Genomic DNA, 12762 nt, shown 5'->3' on the forward strand with positions numbered 1-12762 from the left:
CCAGATCCAAGCAAGCTTTCCATTGAGGCACTGACAATACATTGCTTGGGTCCAGAGCACGGGCAACTGCCAGCCAGTGCAGAATGTTGGTGCTGCATATAAAGCCTTCTCCATCCTCCCATCTGTTCACCACATCTGGATGAGGAACCTGCCCTCCAAACTGGGATCTGTAGTCCAACTGTCTCTCCCCCTCAGGCTTTTCTGTGATTTAACACACTTCCACCTTCTAAGCAGTCTGGAGATGAAATCTCTTCAGAAGCACAAAGCTAATAGGAGTGACAGTAACAATGTCCTCCTTTCCCCACCCAATAACACCAAACATGACATTTTAAAACAAAATTGGCTCAGTGTTAGGAGCAAGATTACAGGATACAGGTTGCTTCTCATCCCATGAAAACAAACAGGAGACTTTGTACAGGGATTCTGAGCATGTAGTTGCACTTTCCTTGGCAGAACAAGTATTTTGAGGCTTCTGCTCTATTCAGCCTTTGAGGATATATTTGCATTCAACACAAAACTTCTTTCCTCCATTTCATGTTTCTGTATATCTCTGTGTGGCTACAGCAAGGCCAGCGTCCCCTTAGGGGTATTAGACCAAGGCAAAAGCAAAAGAACAGGAAGAGCACTAAGAAGGTAAAGCCTAGTCAAGCAATCCAAATGGACTTTGCACTCTGGTAATTCTCTATTTGTACTCTACCCCCAAAAAAATAGCAAGCTATGTAAAATACTTTAAGAACTGCTGGGAAAAGCAAGCAGGTGAAATGTGCAAGTGCACAAAAGCTATCACCACAACCCATCATAATCATGCTCTTCTCATGCTCCTGCTGTGACCACCTGCCACTCGTTAGCTCTCTTGGCATGGGGGAAATGCCAGTTTCTAGCCTCCCACCTTGGCTTCTTCTGATGTAACTTAGTCAGGAAATTTTGTCACATACTACAATAGCCTTAAAATGCACATACTGTATTTGACTCATCACTCCTGACCCTTCCCAAACAGGGTTATGACTTTCAGTTTTGGGATCTGCTTAGCAGCAAAATCAGCAGCTGACAGAACATGATGCATTGAACAGTCCTGAAGCCTAAGGGAACAAAACAAAGGTAAGTGGCTAGGCAAAGCCCACAGAGGTAACAAAGGAACAAAATTATTTACACTGGAAGAAACTATAGAAACTTCTCAAAAACAGATCTGTGAACACATTAACTTCTCATTAATCACAGAAAGGAGACTGAGAGATCATGTACCAGTCACTACTTCAAATGTCACCCTTTTATAATTCCCTCAAGCCACAGACAACCTGTGTTCCAGAATCTCCAGACTCACATCATGTACATAGCACCACCAGCTGTGAAAGTCAAATTATCTGCCTTTCTAGTTCACATCCTCCTGATGTTCTTCTACATTCAGAGATCATGTACACTTCTTTCTTCCATCAACCTCTTATCTTCCAAAGATACCCATTGCTCCTCTTCAGGCCAAAATGTCTGTGAAGAGATCTATGCTGTGAGCTCTCAGCACCCTGGTCTTTCTAATATTGTTAGTGACTATTGTCTTCTCATCTTTATAACTTTTTCTTGCTATGGCACATTCAGAGGCCCTGTCCCCGCTTGATTTCTCTCCCTGGTCATAGTCTTCCTCTTCCCATTTTTAAAAGCTAACTACAAAGATTTCCCACATGTCACCTTTCTTTTCTGGTAAAATTGCTTTCCTTGCCATTGTGCAGGAGATGTGTGCTTTGGTCTCTCCACCTGCTCAGAACTTCTTTCCTCCCTTCACACTGAGCAATTATATTTCTCAAGCTGCTTTAAGCTTTGCAGCAACCCCAAGTACTGAAAATCCCAGCAAACATCACTGAACAACTGCTTCTTCCAGTGTGAAAAGCACATAAATGGCCAATATGCCACTACATGCGGTGTTATCTGTACATCTCCCCCCAGTCTCCACCTTCAAAATAATCCCCCCACCTCTGGAACAGGAGAAGATGCTTAACTTCTAGACCCAGAAGCTGCTTTGCCACAAGTGTCAAATTAACAGTAGAGACTGAACCCCGCTGGGTTTTTACAGCTTTCAAAAGCTGTGTCCAACTGTATCTTCTGGCTTTTGAAATGAAATGTCACCATTCACCCCATTGTCCTACCTCATCTACTCTTTTTAATGAGTTAAAGCTGTTCTTGCATCTCACTTATTCCCTCACAGCAAAGCTCCTTGCCTGAAAAACTGTGGGCACATTTGCTCCTTTTATGTTATGATTCCAAGGTCTTTACAAGGGCAATTTTAAATTTTCCTTGTTCTACACAGCACCAAATACAGCAGGTCCTAACTTTGTGCATCACTAAGCACTACGCAGTGAAAGCCAAATAATGAATAGAACTGTCAATATTTAACTTACTGAGCATTTCCCTAGGGCCCTCAACACACCTCTCAGAAACTCCTGCTTAGAGGTTCTTTCACAATGAAGAAAACCCATCCATTTGTTCAACTCATTTTTTTGACTTTTCTATGGTGTGACCTGCAGAACACCAAAACGATACTTCCGTATCAGGTTCATCATCTCCCATCACAAGATCCTCTGCCTTTTCACTCCCTCTCAGATCAAGGCAGCTCATTGAAGTGTGAGACTCCCTAACACACATTTCAAGTTCAATTAGTGAGAGCGGTGAGGGGACAATGCTGACATGCAGGACAGGCTTGAACAGGCTTTTTCCCTTTTCCCCCTGTTGTGGTTTAACCCCAGGAGGCAATCAAGCCCCAAGCAGCCACTCGCTTACTCCCGCACCAGGGATATCAGGGAGAGAACTGGAACTGTAAAAGTCTGAAAACTCGTGGGTTGAGATAAAGACAGTTTACTAGGGAAAGCAAAATCTGTGCACACAAGCAAAGCAAAACAAGGGATTAATTCACTATTTCCCATGGGCAGCCAGATGTTGAGCCATCTCCAGGAGAGCAGGGTCCCGTCACACATGATGGTGACTTGGGAAAACAAACACCATCACTCTAAATGTCCTCCCCTTCTTCCTTCTATTTTATATACTGAGCATGATGTCATATGGTTTGGAATATCCCTTTGATCATTTTGGGTCACCTGCACCACTGTGAAGCAAATTAACCCCACTCCAACTGAAACCACCACACCCCACAGACTCTGTGCTCAATAAAACGTAGGCAAGAGGGAAACTTTAACGAAAAGGTCCCTTTTTCACACTTATGATCAAATCTATGTAATCTTTAAGGAGCTCTGAATAATCCAAAGACACACAGACTAGTCCAATGGGCAAGAGAAATTACTTGCCAACAGGTTGACTCAGAAAGATGTATTCTTTCCCTGGAAAAATGGGAATTTCTTTAAGCTAGAACCGTAGTCAGGTTTTAAAAAGCAGACCTCATGAGCAGAACAAGGCACAGAAAAATAAAAAACAAGGGGAGAGAGAAACTGTCTTAAGAGTGTGTGCAGCAACTATAATTCAAGGTCTTACTGAGCAGTGTATAAAATGTAATACAATGGGACTTTTCAGCTTGAGGCAACAGGGAAGGGAAGGAGGGCTGACTCTGCAGGTCCTAATGCTCATTCATGCTGTGCCAACATTCAAACAGGAAAAGCATGAAAATAATCTCTCTTCAGATTGGAGCTTAAAAGTCCATATATGAGGCAACTCCAAACTATATTAAAGCTTTCCACATAATTTTCAGCATAAAGAAAAATAAGAAAGTCAGGCTTTGTCTTAAAGAATCACTTTCTTCAAACTGAGAAAGTACCTAACATTGAAAGAGTTGTGGGCTAGATTCACAGTGGATACAGAGATAACCAGAACTTTTGAAGGGAATTACACTGAGTTTGCTTTGATGAACATCTACCTCTGTTGTCCTGGTTTCAAAATCCCTCATCTCAAAGACAGATCAACTTTTTGGAACCCAAAAATGCATTCATGTTTATATGGTCTTTGTTGCAGCTTCAAATTAGGATTGCATAGTCACTGATATATACAGGAACTTATTTTGCCATGGCTGGATGTCTGGTCTTGCATAAATAGATTTTTTGTTTAAAAACCCCTTTGTATCCTGTTGCTTTGCTGCCCTTAATTTTGGCATGCTGCTTTGCTGCTGTTAATTTTGGCATGTCACACACTAAGGGATATATTGCTCTGAGTCAGAAAACAGCAGGGATGCTGTTTGTCTGGAATGCAAAGAGAATGGAGCCGATCACTACAGAAAATAAACATTGAGCCCAATGCTTTGCCACTGCTCTGGTTCTGAAGGTGGCACTTGGTCTGCCAGATCACAAAAACCAGATATTTTTAATATTGTGACTCAGCCCATGTGTGTTCACTGCAGAGTGATACACTGCTGTAAAACACTGAAGCATGACATCCAGAGGGAGGTTCTGTCCCACTGGATGGAACAATTAGTGAAATTTTGCAAGCACAGCTCTATCCTGAAAGTCTGAGTCACCAGGATACCATGGGAAACTTGCACTGAATTAAAAAATACTTCAATCAATAAGACTCGATGGATGTTCCCAAATACCCATGCAAAGGGTGAGAGCATCAAGAAACAAGAGAAGCAAAAAGGCAAGTATTTGTGGCAAAGGATATTCTAAGACTAGCCTCATGACTCAAGAGCTGCTGTAGGATTTGGTCTGGCAGCCTTCCAGGTCACTGCACACCAGCCTCGTTCAGGTTGTCAGAGCCAAGTAGATCTGAGCTGGTTGTGTCCACCTGTCTCATCTCCATGTACCATGAGATGGCTCTTAAGAGATCCCAACACCTGTGGCACTTTAACAGGAGAGAGATACAGAGCAGGGGTCTAGACATACGAAAGGGAAAGCTCATCCTGTGCCCTCACATTTATCCAGACAAAGAGATTGTAGAGACAGGTCTTTGGAGAAAAAACAGGAGTCCATCATTTCTGTAGTAAGTGGCAACATATTCTGCCTAGTACAAGGACAAAGTGGCATCAGAATACTTGGAAATGCCACATTTTAAAAAGAGGAATAAGGTCTCCAGGGTGTGGCCCTTCAGGCTTTGTTTTCTGATTAACAGGTTGGAGATTTTGTGGCACTGGATTTGTAAAAAGGTGTAAGAAGGGATCAGGTGACCTCACCATTTAGGGAAGAATGGTTTTGTCCTTCAACTAAGAGCTTCTTTTGCCAACAGTCAGTTTGGTTGCAGTGGGGAAGGAGAAGTGGCCCACTGAAAAATGCCCCACATGAGAAATCCAGGCAGAGAACACCAGTCTAAGGCTACACCGCTCCTCACTTCATGCCAGGCTAGAAGCCCTGCAGGTATCAAACAATCCTGCTGCCATCAGTCATGCCCACACAAGAGCAGCCTTCCTTTGGGACAAAGGGGCAGCATCACTCACATTCCAGCACCTGATGGAGAATAGGGGAGGATTTACCCACCACCTTCCTTCTCTGCCTCAAGTACTACATGAAGGTGAAATCTGTCTCACGTAACTGACCAGGCCCCTGGATCCCTGCCCATATGAGAAGCAGGAAGCGTGGTGGAGGCAGTCTGTGAAAGCTCCATGCCTCACTTTGCCCCAAGGAGAGGGCAAGAAATGGGTTCAAATACTTCCAGGGTCATTCCCTCTCTTCCCACCTCCACCCCTGTAGTTTACACCTACAGAGAGGAGCCTGAGAGGCCAACCTGCTTTCTTGCTTCATGCAGATTTTCATCCTTCCTTTGTCAGAACCCCTTAGCCTCTTTCTGTTTGAAAACAGCTTTCAAGCTCTTTGGACTTCCTGCAAAATGCAATCCAACTAAAAAAATCCTATTTCCCCCTCTTAGATTTCTTCCCAGGCTGGCTTTGGGTCCACACCAGCAATGCTAGCATAGAGACTGCAGGAATCCTCTCAGCTCATGCAAAAGCAGCTGGCCTAGAAATCCCTTAGGATTTTTTCTCCAGAGCCCACAGAGTCTTAGCCCTGAACATTTAAGCCAAAGGTCTGCTTCTCAAGCACCTAAAGAGGCAAGGATCAAAGAGGTGGTGTTGGTTTCTTTCTTTTGATTTTTGGGGCAGGGAACAAATATATGGAGAATGAAAGGACAAGGATGGGAAAAAGAAGGCTGTATCTCAGGATCTCTTTTCTTCAGTGACTCTAAAAGGGTCTAAAATATGGCTGTAGCAGTCCCCTGCAAGTCTTGAGAAGGTAGGTAGATTTTGGGCCATGCAGGCACTCACCGCAGGAGTCAGGGAGGTGTTTGAAACAGAGCCCAGAGCTTAGCTGTGTTGTACATGGTGTATTCATTAACAGCTTAGGTTCACAGTAGCCTCCAGGCTCATCCCTCTTTCCAGTCTGTGTGCTTTTTATCAGTATTTGTAGAGCCTAGAGCGAGTCTTGCTCTTGCTCCTTGGGCCAAATTACAGCATGTAGCCTGCCAATTCCTCATGTCCCCTACTGAATAATGCTGTCTGGACTGTGAGATCAAGAAAAAAGAGGGAGGTATCCACCCACAATTGCCCAGCTCCAGCTCTAGTTCCATTCCTACTTCCCAGCATAAGTGCAGTGACAGAAGTCTCATGCTTTGGGTCATCGCCAAGCATGGGCTCTTCAGGCTGCCCTGACTCACAATATCACCCCGTGGGAAATGCACACATGAAGGACGAATAAGTACAAGACCATGGAACCATGCCCCATACTTGCCTGCCCTCTCTGTCATCTTGACACAAGGCATTCCCAAGAAATGTGCAAATTCATACTGCCCCCACTCACCTTTCATTAGCCAGCAGTTTTCTTAGGAGAAGTATCCACTAAATCAGTGCCACACATCCAAGAGCACTTCTGCATCCTCCTTCTCCTCCCCCGTCTATCCCTATGATTCCCAAGCACCCTCACAACCCCATCTGAAGCAACCACAGCCTTGAGACATGCCAGGAAAGCTGACACTAAGAAACCAACTACTTGACTTTCAAAGCCATCCTGCCTGTGGGGAGCTATCAAACACAGCTGTTCTGGGAATGCCAGCAAAAGCAGAGTGAAGCAACAGCATTACTGGGAGTTTAAATCAACCTGATATTGTTTTCAAACAGCCATTTTCCTGGTTATCTTTTAAACATTTCTGAAGATTTCTATGCTGCCTGAATAGAAACAGCAGCAGCTCCCAGTCCTGGGCAGCAATTCACTCACAGCACTGCTCTGAAATCTAAGCCTGTGCACTGGTGTATTCAATCTCAAAGGACTGGACCAGTATCTATGACCCAAACTCTCCTCACAGTTTTATTTTATATCAAAGACCATAGTTTTTAATATTTCTTGAAGCTGCTGGGTTCTCTCTCCTGCCTGCTGCACACACACAGTACAGAATAGCACTATGGGCTATGTTTACCCTGTAGGGTAAACCCAAAAGAACAATTCAATCACTAGGAAGGAAAAGGGTTTTACCATGGGGCAAACCTGAGTGTTAGTGACTGATGCCCAAATAGTACAAAGGGTTTAGTCGAACTCTCATTAATTTCTGGGACAGCTTCTTGGCTAAGTTACACACACTCCTTTGAACCATATCTTAAGGCCTTCACCCCCAAGGGAAAATAGCCCTACAGGCAAAAATTAATGCAATGAATAAAACATTTAAGCAAGATCCTTGAGACTTTATTTTCCCTGTGTGTTTGCCCAGTGGGGGCCTGGCATAAACATGCAGGTCAGAGACAAAGCTGCAGAACAAATAAAGGGTTATTACTTCTGCCAACCTTCAAACTAATCACTACATGGATGTCTGTACCACTCTTTGTGTCTTCTGCTTTTGACCTCTGCTTTAGTATGCTCTTTAAACAGAGAATTTTGAAACAGAGCTTATGTATTTTACCACTCCACAGCTTAAGGGAAAGCTCAGCAACAAAATTCTTTAGATACCTTCAAAACTGCCAGCCCTGAATATTAACCCATTTCCCATTTTGCCCTCATACTTCCGAGTTCCTCAGCACTAGAAAAGAACATCAGCAGTCTTTTAATTCTCTTTTTATAATGGAAAAAACATACTCCTCCTTCCTGCTGCTGTGAAAAGTAAAGGATGCAAGAAACAAAAGTTAAATGTACCAGCAGAGTTTTAGGTGTCCAAATAGTTATCAGTATGTCTTTCTTCATGCTGTTTTAATATCTCATGTCCTTATCTCCTCTTCATTTCCCAAGCCAATACAGGGCCCACTCCTACAGCACTGTTTCCTAGCTTGGTGAAGTAAGCCTTTTGCTGACTAGTGAAAAAGAAATTCTAATTCTGTTTTCTTTACAGAAAGGCTGGAATAGTCTCCTGAGGAAAGTGCTAAAAGGCCAATGGATTGAAACAGTTAAAACAAGGTATCGTGTTTTTCAGGAACAAGTGGGGAATACACCACAGAGAACTGTCCTTAAATGGCAAGAAGTAACTGTTACACCTAAATGTACAGAAAGTGCTTGATGATAGTGGGAAGATACGGCTTCCACAGGGATTTTCTACCAGGGAGGGGGAGAATAGCTGAGATGCAAAGGGAGATGTTTGCATTAGCACTGCCAGTGCACAGGATTGAGGAGATATGATGCAAAGAAAATGCACTCCAGCATATTCCTTCCCTCCCCTTAGCAGCATTCATGTCCTCTGGATCCCTTTTCCCTCCTCTTCTTCATTTGTCTCTAGAATACCTGTGCTATATCGACACGTCAGCAATCCTGATTTTTTTGCTCCTGACATGATCAAATTTTGAAATTATAGGGGAAAGAAAAGAGAAAAAAAAATGAGCTTGTCTACCACAATTTGTATTCCACTTCCTGCATTTTTGGTGCACTTGTAATGCTTTTTGAAAAGATTTATTCTAGATTGGGCCAAATAACAAATGCTGTCATGGGAAGCCCCTACAAAGAGAAAGACATCTGAAAAGAGATACAGTCTTGTAGGTAGTGCTGTGGAGACAATCCGACAGAAAGTGTTCATTAGTATCTAGACGGGGCTTATCAAAATCAACATTAGCAGGGGAGTGGGTAGTTTTGCAAATGAATTACAGGACAAGGGGGAAGAATCAAAGCACAGTTCTGCTAAAATCTCTCCCACCAGGCATCAAGATCCCCAGAGCTCACTCCTGGCATATCCTTACCTCCTGCATGAGCAGTACAGTGCTATGTCTTCTGTCCAACATCATGGCCTCATCACCTGAGACTCTGCCAGTGGCTCAGATCCACCAAGCCTCTCCTCTGCGGACACAGTCCCAGTGCAGGAGGGAGAAGCACCTGAAATACATCTAGTTGAGTCTTACTACACACATGAAACCTGAACAACATGCTACTCCCGCCTCCAGCCCATTTTTTGACCAGATACAGGAGGTCTCACCCACTGGGGAATCAAAAACACATTAAAAAAAGTGAGCATGGAGCTGTCCCAGGGATAACAGCAGATCCCAGACTCAGGATTTCTAAACAGTAAGTGATCTAACACTAGTACAGCACAGGAGAGCATCCACAAAACATATGAAGAGCAGTCAGGCCCAGCATCAAAACCAAAACTCTACTTAAAGTGAATGCCTGAATGAACATAAGTTTTGTACCACAGCACTGACCTTACAGAAGGTCTCCCTATAACTAAATCAAACTCTACAGCAAATGTTTATGCCATACTGTAATTGGACCAGCTGCAAGATCTGCAATGATGGAAACCCCTTGAAAATGCTAGAATTATAATTCAATAATATGAGCCTATTAATGGACATTTTATCACTTAAGTAGTGGGTCAGGAAAAATACTTTCTTTTCTTTCTCTTTCTTCCTTTCTTTCTTTCTTTCTTTTGCTGTGGATGTAGACATTGTGAGCAACTGTCACTCAAACTTTCTTTTATTTGCAAATGTTTCTCTTCCTTTGGGAATAGCAATCATGAGATCATTTGAAAAGAGGGCTTAAAGGCTTAAAAAAGTTGCAGTATCTTGCACTAAAAAGAAAGCTTTGGGAAAAATCTTTAAAGCATTAGGGTTTTATACTGAATAAAAGCTAGAAATAATAATACTTTCTTTTCTTTCTTTTCTAAATGCCACTTTGCAACTTCAGAATTTAGAATTCAAAAATCTACTTTATTCCCAGCTAAATATAGCCCTGAATTCAGCCCTAGCTGAGGTTAAGGTGTTTCTACAGGGAACTCCTATTAGCCTGCCATATTCTTTAACCACAGCAACAGACAATTTTTTGTCATTATTAATGTGTGGTGCTGCATTTCCCAATGTTCTTGCAGGAATATGAATCACACTGACATTCAGCAGGATTTGTGCTCCTAGATAATATTTGAAAATTCTACCCATAAATATTTATATTCAAAATATTGCCTGGAATATATCTCAATAAAGCCACTGTCCCAGTTGCAGAGAGTCATGACAGAGTAACATAAATAGTACCAGTAAAACCCAGGCATTGCACAGGTGAGCCACAAAGGTGGGTCTCACTGAGGGGGAAGGCTGAGCATGGTCCAGTGTGGGATGACACAGTGAATCACCTCACTACAACCCTGACAGACAACAGCAGAGCAGAAACTCCCAGCAGTAGCTGGTATTTCAGTGGCATTTCAGCCTGGCACATAGTATACTAATTATAGCAAATGGCAATAACCTATTTCAACGGGACAAGGGCTAATGGTTTTAAGGTTTAGTTAGATCAGATTTAAGAGAGAACTTTTTCATAATGAAGGTGGCAAAACAGTGGAAGAAGTTGCCCAGAGAGGTGGCAGACGACCCATTCCTGGACACATTCAAGGCCAGTTTAGATGGAGTTCAAACAACCTAGTCTAGTGGAAGATGTCCCTGTCCATGTTGGGGGGTGTGGACTAGATGACATTTAATGGTGCCTTCCAACCCAAACCATTCTATGGTTATATGGTTCTACCATTCCATGAAATAACACAGCCCTGCCCTGTAAAGCTCAGTCAAGGCTCTCGCACTCCACAGAGCCTGCGTGCATGGGCATCAGCAGGGCTTTTACCCCACAGACAAGGCCACAGGCAGGATGCAGGCATGGCTGGCTCCAAGGGGCTGCTGTGACACCTCCTGGCTGCAGGGTTAGGCTTGGTGGGCTCACATCCGTACTGTTACTTATGACTTAGAGAAATGGCAAGCCAGAAAACCCGGCCTTCCATTTCCAAAGGTGGAGCTGGGGGAGGAAAAAAGATAATTTTGCAAGGTTTCAGGGTTGCACCTGAAGTGCTTCATGATGGGATGGAGGTGTAAAAACAGGAGAGCTGGGAGATGGCAGCAGCAGAGGATGGAGTAAAGAGCAGTTCAATGTCCTTCCAGATGGCCCTTAGAAGTCCAGTAGAGTTTCAGCAGCGAAACCACTGTAGGAAAGCCTTCCTATCAGAAAGGGAGTGTGGAGGAGAGGTAAGTATGTCAAAAGAGTACAAACACTGTGGAACTGGAAACAACAAATCTCTGAGTGAATTAGCATCAGGGGATCAGATCTGGCAATACCTGTCTAAGATTTATAGAGCCCTCAAAGTAAAGCGAGAAAGACAAGTAGATGCTGCACAAGTATTTCTCACAGGTGGTCAGGGTGAAAAGCCCTTAGGAATAAAACACTGGAATGACCCAAAGAGACCCAGAAGCTAAAAGCAGTCATGCAGAGCTGCGAGAAGACTTTGATAAGCAGTTTTCCTATGTCAGAAAACACCCTGCACGCACAGCACACATGTTCCCATAGAAAGTAGTTCCAGAGTCCTGTCATCTCTCCTGCCAGGACATGGCTGTCTTCTGAGGGAAATGCACCCACATGGACCACTGCAGCATGGAGGAGAGAGCAGAAGAGCTAATTCCATGGAAAGACATTTTAAAAAGGAAGTTTCCACCATAAGACACGTATTCACAAATTCAGCTTTGCCCTCAAAACAAAGACACAAAGCTCTTTACACAAAGCAGCAAACACCCCAGTACTCAATGTAAGTGCAGAGCAGTGGGGCTGGTCAGGTATAAGATCCTCAGCTTTAGCTCAAAGGTCACATTCCCCTCAGCACTGACTTACGTTCTGGGTACCCAAGAGTGGTCTGGATCATCTTAGCATAGTAGTAGAGCTACAGCAGCTTATGCAGCCCACAGTAAGAGGCATGGAAAACTCACTTAAACTGTGATCTGCTGTGACTGCTCTGCAGCTGATCCTAAAGCCAGCAAGTGAAAAGCCGCTGAATATCTGCACAGTACTGCTGAGGTGTCCTGGCAAAATTTACACAGAGCAGTAGTGAATGTCCACCAACATAGCAACCATTTGTTAAAAAGCAGTAATTTCTCAGTTTCCAAGTGTTGCATTTTTTTTCCATTCACCATCAAGCAAGAGAAACAGGTTTCAAATTTACCCATAACTGATCAGATTACCTGAGTGATCCACTGATTTCCCTTGGCAAATGAAATGAACAGAAATGTTAAAGCTGCACAAGAACTGTACCTCGTATAGCATACCCTTCTCATCTGGCCATTGCCTGTATCACACAGAGCAGTAAATGGGCTTATTTTCATTTAAGTCCCAGCTTCAATAAATCTGTTGCTCTAGCAAGAGCTACTCTGTGCAAACTGGTTTGAAAAACATTTTTTCTTTTCCTTCTATTCTAGTTGGCAGATCTTCCTAACCCAAGTGACACCTACATTTTATAGAACCCTTTCTCTGCACACCACAGTGCTAGAGCATTTCCCAGCATTAAAACACCTTTGTCTCACATCTACCACAATTATTAGGTTTTTGTATGAGTTCACCAAGCCAAGATGTCAAGCAGATCAGCCATAATCCCTACCCATGCGTGATGCACTGCCCTTGATTCAGTGCTTCTGAAACAGCTACTGAG

The 12762-nt window shown here is 43.4% G+C and overlaps 1 long non-coding RNA gene across 2 annotated transcripts in view; it reads right to left on the reverse strand.

Annotated features, from left to right (window-relative positions):
- The window catches only part of LOC136301337 (uncharacterized), a 71848-nt gene that overhangs the window by 18318 nt on the left and 40768 nt on the right, over positions 1–12762 (reverse strand). Inside the window, exon 1 of one of the 2 annotated variants that reach the window (XR_010723854.1) lies at positions 9059–9165. The exons of the other annotated variant lie outside the window; for it this stretch is intronic. This is a non-coding gene — a long non-coding RNA (uncharacterized lncRNA). Of the gene's footprint in view, positions 1–9058; positions 9166–12762 lie in introns of those variants that run through there. 2 annotated transcript variants of the gene reach the window in all.

This window comes from Chamaea fasciata, unplaced genomic scaffold, assembly GCF_029207755.1.
Source record: "Chamaea fasciata isolate MVZ Bird 193981 ecotype frontalis unplaced genomic scaffold, bChaFas1.0.hap1 SCAF_1, whole genome shotgun sequence".
NCBI classification, from domain to species: Eukaryota; Metazoa; Chordata; class Aves; order Passeriformes; family Sylviidae; genus Chamaea; species Chamaea fasciata.